The sequence below is a fragment of the Pelophylax lessonae genome, assembly GCF_965119305.1.
Source record: "Pelophylax lessonae genome assembly, chromosome: 8".
NCBI lineage: Eukaryota > Metazoa > Chordata > Amphibia > Anura > Ranidae > Pelophylax > Pelophylax lessonae.
Window position 1 is genome coordinate 191,167,514 of NC_138775.1, and position 12,912 is coordinate 191,180,425.

Here is a 12,912-nt window from a genome sequence, read left to right on the forward strand (position 1 = left end):
AGGATCTGTGCTTTCGTTAATGATTGTCCGCATAGCTCTACACACATGCTGAGCTCCGACCACCTGCTCCCAGCCATACCACCAGAGCTTGCCTAGATGGGCGTGGTCACACAGAAAGTAGGCGGGGCTCGCTGGTTTGTAAGGCACTTGTGGAATGTGGGCGGGGACTGAAGTTTGGAGCACTTCGGGTGGGCGTTGTTTGACCTGTGAGAGCGTGACTAGTAACACTAACCCTGCCTGGAAGTAGGCGTGGCTGGCGGGGACAGTCCGCACAGTAGGCGAGGATGGGGCGTGTATGTGGTGAATGTGGGCGTGTGTGAGGCGGCAGTGTGGAGCGGAGGGGAGTCGCGGCGCCAGTCAGGCAGAGGAGGTGCTGTGCATCGGCTGCTCGCTGTATTCCGTGAATTGCTTTTCTTCTATTGGAACCGGTACCGGAGCTCCGGGGGGCTGAGAGCGGCGCGGCGGAACCAGGGATGCTGCAGCTCTGCTCTTTAGGTAATGCTGGGATGCCTGCTCGGGTGTGTGGACTTTACATGCAGATATTCTGGCCCTGTGTCCTGGGTGATGACATGGGGTGTATGTTCCAGATGTGTGACCACCCAACCTACCTCCATTGGGCTGGGATTGGTGACAGTGATGGACCTCCCATGGATGGTGGAGGTGACATCTGGAGGACCTTCCATGGATCTCCTGTGATCTCCCCAGTCATCTGGCCAAGAGCTTTCCATCCCCTCTCTATGGCAATGTCTCCTAAGCTCGGTTTGTGATGGGTCACCATGTCACTGTGTAGTAGATGTGATCAGGTTTGCCATGTTGGCTCCCAGGATTGCCATTGGGTTTTATATGGGCCCTTGGATTATAAAGTTTAGGAACCCCCTGTCCTATAGGATAGGGAACAATCAGCACCTGTCATAAAGGAAAGGTGTCAAATCTCAGATAACAAGCACTAGCTATGGTCCGACTCATCCCAGTCATTACGACTTCCATTGGGTTTTCTATGACAACCGGCTTTACCACACCAGGTGAGGTTCACACATGAGCAGTCATTGGAAGGTTGGCTAAAAGATCGACTGAAACTGAGTCTGTATCAGCCCCAAGAACAAGGAATGGTCCTCTAATAGTATTTGGTACCAAGTCTTTATGAGCCCCACGAGCAAGGAATGGTCCTCAAGTAGTAGTTGGTACCGAGTTTGTATGACACCCCAAGACCAAGGAATGGTCATCTAATAGTAGTTTGTCTCCGGTCTGTATGTATGTATGTTGTTCATCGTGAGCCATCGCTTGGTGTGCGGCCATTTCTCTTGTATCCTAGTCAGTATGTGCCCTAAAAGCAAGAAATGATCCTCTAGTAGTAGTAGTAGTCTGTACCAAGTCTGTATTTACCCCAAGAGCAAGGAGTTAGCCTCTAGTAGTAGTTGGTACCACTTCTGTATGTACCCCAAGAGCAAGGAATGGTCCTCTATTAGTAGTCAGTACTGAGTCTGTATGTACCCCAAGAGCAAGGAATGGTCCTCTAGTAGTAGTAGTAGTCAGTACTGAGGTTGTATGTACCCCAAGATCAAGGAATGGTCCTCTAGTTGTAGTCAGTACTGAGTCTGTATGTGCCCCAAGAGCAAGAAGTTAGCCTCTAGTAGTAGTTGGTACCACTTCTGTATGTACCCCAAGAGCAAGGAATGCTCTTGGGGTAGTAGTCGGTACGGAGTCTGTATGTACCCCAAGAGCAAGGAATGGTCCTCTAGTAGTAGTCAGTACTGAGTCTGTATGTACCCCAGGAGCAAGGAATGGTACTCTAGTAGTAGTCAGTACTGAGTCTGTATGTACCCCAAGAGCAAGGAATGGTCCTCTAGTAGTCGGTACGGAGTCTGTGTGTACCCCAAGAGCAAGGAATGGTCCTCTAGTAGTTGGTATGGAGTCTGTATGTACCCCAAGAGCAAGGAATGGTCCTCTAGTAGTCGGTACGGAGTCTGTATGCACCCCAAGAGCAAGGAATGGTTCTCTAGTAGTAGTCAGTACTAAGTCTGTATGTACCCCAAGAGCAAGGAATGGTCCTCTAGTAGTAGTCAGTACTGAGTCTGTATGTACCCCAAGAACAAGGAATGGTCCTCTAGTAGTAGTCAGTACTGAGTCTGTATGTACCCCAAGAACAAGGAATGGTACTCTAGTAGTAGTCAGTACTGAGTCTGTATGTACCCCAAGAGCAAGGAATGGTCCTCTAGTAGTAGTCAGTACTGAGTCTGTATGTACCCCAAGAACAAGGAATGGTACTCTAGTAGTAGTCAGTACTGAGTCTGTATGTACCCCAAGAGCAAGGAATGGTCCTCTAGTAGTTGGTACGGAGTCTGTGTGTACCCCAAGAGCAAGGAATGGTCCTCTAGTAGTTGGTATGGAGTCTGTATGTACCCCAAGAGCAAGGAATGGTTCTCTAGTAGTAGTCAGTACTAAGTCTGTATGTACCCCAAGAGCAAGGAATGGTCCTCTAGTAGTCGGCACGGAGTCTGTATGTACCCCAAGAGCAAGGAATGGTTCTCTAGTAGTAGTCAGTACTAAGTCTGTATGTACCCCAAGAGCAGGAAATGGTTCTACCAAGTAGTTGGTCACATTCAATTGGACTTGTCCCATAATGCGGAAGATCTTCCCAAGTCACTTCTTCAGGAGAATCCCTCCGACACAGAAAACTGAAGAACAGGTGGGCAGGAGAAGCTATGAAATGTCTTCAAGATTACAGGACGAGACCGGTTGAATGCCGTGAACAGTTTACTACCAGATATACCATGACCTGGAGAAATGGAACCTGCACTGACATGACTGTGCCTCCATCTGTTGAAAGTGTCCGTGTGATACTTCTTGGGACTTGTAGTACCTTAATTAATGGAGGTTGCCCGTGTCCGATTTTCTAATTTTTTGGCACTTCTGCTGTATTGTATCTGTTCCACCAGGTTACAAGGTGTGGACAAGGAGTGCTGTTCTAGGGATTAACCCATTAAAATCTGCAAAGGGTTATATAGCAAGATATGAATGTATTTTTCCATGAATGTGGTCATTGTGTAGATATTTAAATTCGGCACAGTTGCAGAAGTTTTCCTTGTGTGCATCGTAGGTACCTAAGATCTGGCTGTATAAATGGAATGTATAATGGACCTGGCAGTGGCGGCTGGTGTGAAGTAAATGGCAATGGGGTACAGGTTATACAGGATTAGCCTTTTTTCAAAATGTATGTTAAGCCCAAAGACCATATATACTGTACATGTATGTTTTATATTCTTATATATTTGTGTGTGTGTCCCTTTTGGGGAGGCTTTCCTTCATTTTCTATCTCATTCCTACAACAGTAAGTAGGAGGAGATCTCTAAAAAGCAACAAAATATCCACTGTTAGATCATTGTCACCAGAACAAGTGACCACATTGGAAGATTTTCCCTTTTTTTGAATTTGCTATCCCTCTACTGTTGACAGTGGTCACCAAGTTTGAGTACCGGTTCACATTGGTGCGATGCGGGAGCCCTGCGAATCCACTGTGGGTTCCTGTATCGCACGTGACTCGCAGGCAGATCTCATTGCCATATGCGAACTGCTGGGGTTGTCAATACAGAGTTAACGACACCCCCAGGTTAGTTTGCATATCACAATTCTGTAAGAGTCGGTTCACACTGGGGCGAGACGACTCTGTACTACTTCGGGGGCGACTTATGCATTCCCATGCACCACGACTTCGGAGCGACTTGCATGGACTTCACATAATGGAAGTCTATGCAAGTCACTCCGAGGTCGCCCGAAGTAGTACAGGACCCTTTTTCGAAGTCGGAGCGACTTGTGTCGCTCCTATTAGAATGGGTTCTGTAGCAGTCAATGGACTGCGAGGGATCGCGACTTGTCAGGCTGACAAGTCGCCTGACAAGTCGCGCTAGTGTGAATCGAGACTAAGAGGAAGGATCACTCGATTTTCGTAATGCGTGTACACAACTTTCATCATTTCATTCAGACTTTGCAAACTAAAATTTCTGAAGGCACAAATTCTAAAATTTTGTATGAGAAAAATCATATACAAAAGACTGCGTGTGATCAGAAACAATAAACAACAAATAAAAGCCATTGTTGTTATACTGGAATTTTCATTCATTATTTCCATCCTTGATTTTGCCTAGCTGTGAAACGAGATAAACTGGACGATCATTTGCCTGATTTTCCTATAGTGTGTACGCACCTTAAGGATAAAAAGGTTGTGGCTTTACGTGCACTTTAACACCTTCGCTCTGGCACAGCAATCTGCTGGAATTCACAACAGCCAATCACAGATCTGGGATCTAATGTTTAGACTGATGGTAGATATGGGGCTGTAGGAGATCTGCGGGTTGTGTCTGAGACTGAGGATGTGTGTTCTTGGCTGACTTCTCAATATTGCTTGTTAAATGGAGAAATGGCTTGTACAAAAGGAAACCTTTTGCTTGCAACAATGAGCTTTTGGGTATATGCAAGTGTTTATCCCTTTGGTGTGAACAACCACGCCATGTGATTGTCCAAATCAATTGTTTCAGTTGGTGGCATTGACTTGATGGAGGTTACTATAGGTAAGGAGTTAGGTCTGGTTGTATTTGAGGTGCCATCAGAGCTACGTCTGATGGCGTATAGGGGGTCCTCAGAGCTACGTCTGTTGGTGTATAGGGGGTCCTCAGAGCTACGTCTGATGGCGTATAGGGGGTCCTCAGAGCTACGTCTGTTGGTGTATAGGGGGTCCTCAGAGCTACGTCTGATGGCGTATAGGGGGTCCTCAGAGCTACATCTGATGGTGCATAGGAAGTCCTCAGAGCTACGTCTGATGGCGTATAGGGGGTCCTCAGAGCTATGTCTGTTGGCGTATAGGGGGTCCTCAGAGCTAGGTCTGATGGCGTATAGGGGGTCCTCAGAGCTAGGTCTGATGGCGTATAAGGGGTCCTCAGAGCTAGGTCTGAAGGCGTATAGGGGGTCCTCAGAGCTAGGTCTGATGGTGTATAGGGGGTCCTCAGAGCTAGGTCTGATGGCGTATAGGGGGTCCTCAGAGCTACATCTGATGGCGTATAGGGGGTCCTCAGAGCTACATCTGATGGCGTATAGGGGGTCCTCAGAGCTACGTCTGATGGCGTATAGGGGGTCCTCAGAGCTACGTCTGATGGCGTATAGGGGGTCCTCAGAGCTACGTCTGATGGCGTATGGGGGGTCCTCAGAGCTATGTCTGATGGCGTATGGGGGGGTCCTCAGAGCTACGTCTGATGGCGTATGGGGGGTCCTCAGAGCTATGTCTGATGGCGTATACGAGGGGGGTCCTCAGAGCTACGTCTGGCGTATACGAAGGGGGTCCTCAGAGCTACGTCTGATGGCGTATAGGGGGGGGGTCCTCAGAGCTACGTCTGATGGCGTATGGGGGGGGGGTCCTCAGAGCTATGTCTGATGGCGTATAGGGGGTCCTCAGAGCTATGTCTGATGGCGTATAGGGGGTCCTCAGAGCTATGTCTGATGGCGTATAGGGGGTCCTCAGAGCTACGTCTGATGGCGTATAGGGGGTCATGTGATGAGATATAAGGGGTCATTAGTGCGATGTTTCATGGGATATAAGGGGTCATCAGAGCAGTAATAGACTGGATAGTGATAGGGTGCATATTGAATAGTTCAAGGCTTCTATGGTGGTTAAGGTGTTAGGAGGCAGATTCTAATCCTACAGAATGTATCTCTACCACTAGGTTACATTGTAGAGGGGCACGGTATGTAGACCACAAGATTGGCATTGACTTTGTAACAATTTCCTAGTATCATTTTTGTATTTATATATTTTTTTGTTTCGGCTTCCTTCATTTCTGAAACCTACTGGCAGGTTAAAGCCGAACTTGACCTGATCTTGTCTTCTTGCAGAGCTGCAGTGAGTAGAAGAAGCAGCATGAGGAACCAATGAGTTCTTGTGCTGAAAAAAACAAAAAAAGATGGGAGAAAGCCAAGTTCATCACTGGGTTGCTTCTCCTGTCACTGTCCAGGATGAGCTGGGCTCATAGAAAGTGGGTTGAATCATGGCTCTGAGACACAGAAGAAGAAAAGGCTAAAAAAAAAAAAAAAAAAAAAAAAAAAAAACCAAGTGGTCTACGGAGTCTGCCCAATTTTTTTTTTTTTTTTTCCTTTTTTGTTGTCTCAGTAGAGATCTATGCTTTTCCCATGGCAAGATTGACTCCACTTACTGTTGACTGACTCACTACCTCTGCTGGAAGTCTATTCCAAGCATAGTGGCACAAAAAACATTGCAGGGAAAATCTTGCAAAAAACAAGCTGGTTTTGTTTTTCATCGGGCTATTCATTTTTTTGTTGATATTTTTTTATCATCAGTTTTGCTATGTTTGTGTGTGTGTGTGTATGTATGTATGTATGTATGTATATATATATATATATATATATATATATATATATATATATATATTAAAAATGGCTGTAGTAAGTTTTTTGTGTAAGGATGATCAACTGTACTGGGGAAAGTGTAGAATATTCCTCTGTTGTATAACGGTGTTCGATATATTGGTAGTACTTGGTAGCTATTTATATGTAGTCCCACTGGAGGTAAATAAAGGTGCAGTGTTTGGCAGCGATCCGTCCTGTGCTGGTGAACTCTATACAGTATATTGTGCTTCTATTTGATGCATTGCTGGTGACGGAGAGCCTACATACCTTCTGGGCAAACATTGTGACTTTTTCCCAACCATTTGCATCTTTTGTACTTTTGAGATCAAAGACTGACAGCTCTTAGTGTTGCCAGTAACAGAACCCACAAAATGTCTGAATGAGCATATCCTAATATTACATGTTAAAGTGGACCTATCATTAAACTCACATAAACATAAATTAGCAAGGTAAATGCCAGCAATTTTTTTTTTTTTTGAATCTATCTAGTACAAGCACGTGTTCCTTGCTGGGAGTTAAAGAAAGAAGCTGATCTCCCTGAGCTCTCTGCCTTGGCATCCTGTATCACATGGTCTCTGGGAACCAATTATTACTGCAGTCCTGTTTTCATTCAGCAGTGAGATAAACGTATAGGGAAGGCAGCCAGATGTAGATAACCGACTACAACTTATTTAAGGAAGGCCCTTTAGTCCTGGTTCACATTAGTGCGATGGCAGACATTGCATGTGATTCAGAGCGCACTGCTCTGAGTGGCGGTTCATATATATGCGATGCGGGAACCCTGCAAATCCACTGCGGGTTCCCGCATCGCATTCAAGTCGCAGGCAGTTCACACTGCCATATGCAAATCGCTGGGGGGTCAATGCAAAGTTAACATCACCCCCAGATCAGTTGGCATATCGCAGTGCGAACTGTCAGTTCGAACATGAATCGGATCGCATAGGTGTGAACCACCATGCAATTCGATTCTGCTGTGGACCCAAAAAAGGGTCTTGTGTGAGTTGTGTCCGAATGCGATGCAAATTCAGTCATACAATCTGTATGGCTGAATTTGCATCGCACAGACATTGCCTGTGATTTTCAGAGCGGTGCGCTCCGAATTACATGCAATGTCTTTCATCGTATATATGTAAACTGGTACTAAAAATCACATGTGATGTCTGTGCGATGCGAATTCAGCTATACAGATTGTATGGCTGAATTCGCATCGCATTCAGACACAACTCGCACAGGACCCTTTTTTGGGTCCGCAGCAGAATTTGAGCGCATGGTGGTTCAAACCTTTGTGATCCGATTCATGTTCGACTGGCAGTTCCCACTGCGGTATGCGAACTGATCTGGGGGTGTCATTAACTCTGTATTGACACCCCCAGCAATTTGCATATGGCAGTGTGAACTGCCTACGATTTGAATGCAATGCGGGAACACGCAGTGGATTTTCAAGGTTTCCCGCATTGCATATATGTGTACTAAATTATTAAAAGGGCAAAGCTGGCTATACATTAGTTGTTTTTGGGAAAACTCATCAGTACACTCAATAACATGACAAATGTCCTTAGAAAGTACTACAAAATCGAGTATACTTTTAACATTCGATTTTGGAATGAATGCAATTTCCCCAATGAAAACCATGGTCATTGATAAAAATGTGTTCATTTTGGGAAAACGTCTGTCTTGCTCCTTCAAATTTTCTTGTCATTAGGAATGTCTATTTGACCTCAGTAACCATTAGAAAAAAGAAACGATTGTTCCTGAAACATTTCCAAGTGATATTCTAGTGTAAAATTGGTATAAAGTAGTAAATTCAGCATTTTGTAGCCCAACACATTAAGCACGAAAATGCAAACATTCCTCAGTAAACTGTACAACCTTCAATGCTGGCTCCCGCTCTGTCAGTCCTGCTTCCCTGTACTTCTGGTTTTTAAAAGGGAAGGGTTACCAGCGGACAGTGCAGTCTGTTTGCTTGGAGATAGAAGGGAGGAGCAGGGAAGTTCCTTGCCATTCTAGGCTATGGACTGTGTTTCTTTGAGGCAGTGTAAGGAGACCCAACTCTAGCCCCTACATCCAAGGGTGGCTCTATAGGTTGCTGCAGCAGAAAGGAGTCCACAGGGAACCTAGGGCAATGGTCATGGTACCAGCCTAAAGTAGTAGTCCAGGCAAATCCTAGCTAACGCTAAACCTGCTCTGTGCCACATTTTAAACCTAAGCTATCTAACCCTGTAAAGCAAAAATCATTGTACTTGCCTATTCTGCAGCTGGTCCGGTCCCAGGATCCGCTGTAAGCGGCGGCTTCAGCGTGGAGGCGAGTGCAGGAGAGGCATCTGACAATGGAAGCCCCATACTAAAGCCCCGTACACACGCGTCGATAATTGGCCGATAATTCGGCCAACGTCCGATTTTCGGATTGTTAGTATGATGCTTCCGACAACCGACTCCAGATTTTTTTTGACCGAAAAGTCGGTGTGCAGGCTATAAAATTTTTGTTGGCAGTCAACACAACGGCCGATTTTTCCGTCAGTCAGTACAGATTTCGGCAGACAAAAATCTGATGAGCAAGACTGGGCATACTCAGAGAGTCGGCCGATATTTGTTGCGTGTGTAGGAGGCATAAGTCTAATGCCTCGTACACACGTGCAGATTATCTGAAGACTTTTGTCTTCAGATTTACCTTTTCTATGTAGTGCAAGGGCCTGCCGGATTGCATACAAATTGAAAGTGTTTAGGTTTGACCTCATATTATATGGTTTTGGTAAGTCTACAGACAAAAGTCTTCAGATAATCTGCACGTGTGTACGGGGGCATAAGGGTGATGTCACTTCCCAGGCATTTCACAGCCGTTGTTGGTCCTCTCCTGCACACGGCTTCTGTCGCTGGAGACTGGGCTGGTTTGGAATGGGTGCAGAAAAGGTAAGTACAGCGATTTATTTATTTTTTATTTATTTATTTTTTTCTTTAACAGGCTTAGAATGTGGCACAGAGCAAGTTTAGCGTAAGTCCCCTTTCACACGGGTGATCCGATCAGGTCCGCCTGTTGGTTTTTCAGGTGGACCTGATCGGATGCGCCATGCATCCCTATGGGGCAGCGCATGTCAGCGGAGACATCTCCGCTGCTATCCGCTTCTGATCCTGTCCATGAAATCTGGATTGATGGAAACCCTATTTGATATCCGTCTGGCGGATCAGATGAGAACGGACAAGCGGTCCGTTCTCATCCGATCTCCCCATAGAGGACAACAGGGGAATCTGACAGCTCCGTCTCCACACACAGAGCGGAGGCAGAGCTGTCATCTGCCTGCTCAGCGGGGATCGGTGGATCGATCCTCCGCTAAGCAGAATGGACCTCGTCGGACCTTGCGCCGTGTGAAAGGACCCTTAGTTAGGTTTTTTTTCCCCGGTCTTCTTTTTTAAACGGCATCTAAGGCAAGGATTAAAAGATAAAAAGCTGCATACTCAGTAACGTATTACATCAGATACTGAAACTACTTAAAAATTGAGGGTTTACTGTTCCGTTAAGGAATCAGGATGCGTTTACAATTTGATCTGACATGTATGTACAAAAAAGAACGCTACAGTTCCCTTTTAGCCCCCGTTCACACTGGGGCAACGCTACTTCGGACCGCGACCTCCGAGGTCGCGGTGCGAGCAGCGCGCCGCGACCTCGGAGCGGCCGCCACGGACTTCATAACATTGAAGTCTATGGCGGTCGCCTCCTGGTCGCCCCAAAGAAGCTCCGGACCCTTTTTCTGAGTCGGAGCGACTTGTGTCGCTCCTATCAGAACGGGTCCGCAGCTTCCCTATGGGAGGCGACCTGCGGCGACCTGTGAGGTCGCCCCAGTGTGAACGGGGGCTAAATCCAGAGTTTTGGGCTGCTGACGTTTTATTTATGGTGACTTGTTTAATTTGAGTTGTTTTGAAAATGCTGTTTATAATCATTATTTAGTTCTATTCATGTATTGACAGCTGTTGTAACACATACTTTTAAAAAATATATATATTTTTTTGTGTTAATAATGTGCTGCCTTTGCAGTGTCAGAATATTGAGTAGCATTTGCTATGTTTGCTTTAGTTTTGTTGTGCTATTGGTGGTGTCTGTTAATAATTAAGGATTTTTGAGTCATTTACTTATTTTTATCTCGGTTTCTGTTCTCCTCCATACAGAGATTTCGTACTGCATCTGCTGCGTAATTTCCTTTTAAACTCTTGCAGCAATATGTTCAGCTAACCCCTCTCCGTTTAGCAAGGGTTAGTAAAGGTGAAGCAGCAGGCTCTCTATATGAAGGAGGCTTCACAGTCACTGTAATGCGTTCATTTCTCCCCATCTTTGGAAATTTCCCACCCTCTTGCTGATTTGTGTTTTTTGTCAGGTGGAAACCCCAGTGATCGAATATGTATGAGATTACAATGGCATCATAATCCTCCCTGTCCGGAGAATTTCTGATAGTATTATGTATGAAATTCACATTACAAATTAGGATTGTCTTCCTCCCATACCTAGAAGACCTATTTAGTTTATATTCTTGGAGGTGTAACAGTGTGAGTTATAAGGTCAGCAAAATAAAAAAACAAAACTAATAGAGTTTACATACACATATAATAAGTACGCATCCAGACAAAACTTATCAACTGCAGCAAAGTATATAATACAAGCGTAGTATATATCAACCACATCACTACCCGAGCTGCGCATAAATAAATAGCATGCATATGAATAAACAAGTGGATATCTTGAATGCATCCAAAAAGGTATATATATCCAAAAAAAAATAAAAAAATAAATTATATATACATACAGATAAGATTATAAAAGTCTAAATAAAAGTGATAGTTCATAAAAGTCCCACAAAGTGTTCAAAGTAAATTTTATAACAGCATGTGTTCCTGGATGAGATCCTCTCAGTGCTTAAGGTCCCATGAAATTGACAATACAGTTGTGACTCCCGTGAATTTACACAGATCACCTTGAAATCCACCACCAATGTGAACAACCACTCCCATCGGTTGGTCTCTTACCAGAAATTGTTGCCCCCCCCCCCCAATCTCATGTTCAGGATAACAGTATCACCGGTCCCCTCTGGGTTAATGAGCGATCCTAGGGTATCCTCAACACGACTCCCGTACTGTCATATAAAAAAAGAGAAACCTCTACTCGTGTGATACCGTTTAACCAAGAAATGTATTTAAAATGTAAAAAGCCTTCTCCCATTGTACTTACAATATTACAAAAAAAATGCACATTGTGAATTTAGGGGGATCCGGAGCGCTCCTCCTGGTCCTTACCACCTCCACGCTGGTTCTAAGACCTTGAACGCCGTCCTCCACTCCTCCGGTTGACAGTCTAGTGTGCCATGTACCCACACCCGACGCACTTCGTCACTGGGGATTAAACACTATAGTAGTAATAAGGGATCAACCAATTATGGGCAGGGCCGATATTGACTCTGCAGATCTATCTGTATCTGCCTCAGAACTGGCTGATATTCCAAATATTGAGTGAGAAGGCAGCTCCGATGGGGACTCCTGGGTGCAGAGTCAGATCAGTGAGAAGGCTGGAAGTTGGGGAGCGCTTCTGGTAATAATTGTATTAATGAAATCAGTCACAAATACCTGATGGTAAACGGCATAGTGGTGGGAAAAACTACACAGTTTATTGCATAAAATCAATAGAAGTTAAAAACACACACTGGTCAGATGTCGGGCTGAGCTTGTGTACTTGCCCCCACTGCCGATGTACTGCTAGCTGGGTTTCTGGCCAGTGTCAATGTCACCAGCAGGCATCCGTGACGTCACAAGGATGGATGGATGCTTGATGTGACAGGGCTCCAGGTGGACCAACGGTACACAGACCGACACAGGAAACACTTGCGCCAGACAGCTGAAGCGGTGGCAGCGCGGGAGATGACGTCACTCCACCGGCAAGAGTCATGGTGATGGGACCGTTGGCTTTTCCACTGTAGGAGTCGTAGGCTCTTCCTCCCTGGCTCTTGACGGCACGGTGGAGTGATGTCATCTCCCGCGCCGCCACAGCTTCAGCTGGCCGGCGCAAGTGTTTCCTGTATCGGTTTGTGTACCATTGGTCCACCCGGAGCACATCAAGCCGGAGCACATCAAGCCAGGGCACATCACATAAAGCATCCATCCATCCATCCTTGTGATGGCACAGACGCCTGCTGGCGACGTTGACACTGGACAGAAAACCAGGTAGCAGTACATCGGCTGTGGGGGCAAGTACACGGGGTCAGCCCGACATCCGACCAGTGTTTGTTTTTAACTTCTATTGATTTTATGCAATAAACTATGTGTTATTGGACCTTTCCCTGGAGTGGAGCCTGTTTTAATTTTTTTCCACCACTATGCCGTTTATCATCAGGTATTTGTGACTGATTTCATTAATACAATTATTACCAGAAGCGCTCCCCAACTTCCAGCCTTCTCACTGATCTGACTCTGCACCCAGGAGTCTCCATCGGAGCTGCTGAGGTTATACACAGGCTTTTCATCCAC

The 12,912-nt window shown here is 45.6% G+C and overlaps 1 protein-coding gene across 1 annotated transcript in view; it reads left to right on the plus strand.

Annotated features, from left to right (window-relative positions):
* The first annotated feature begins 344 nt into the window (after positions 1-344).
* Positions 345-12,912, plus strand: part of ARHGAP29 (Rho GTPase activating protein 29) — a 241,177-nt gene continuing 228,609 nt past the window's right edge. The window contains exon 1 of the mRNA XM_082265500.1: positions 345-495. The gene's annotated coding sequence lies outside the window, so the exon portion shown is untranslated. The remainder of the gene's footprint in view (positions 496-12,912) is intronic.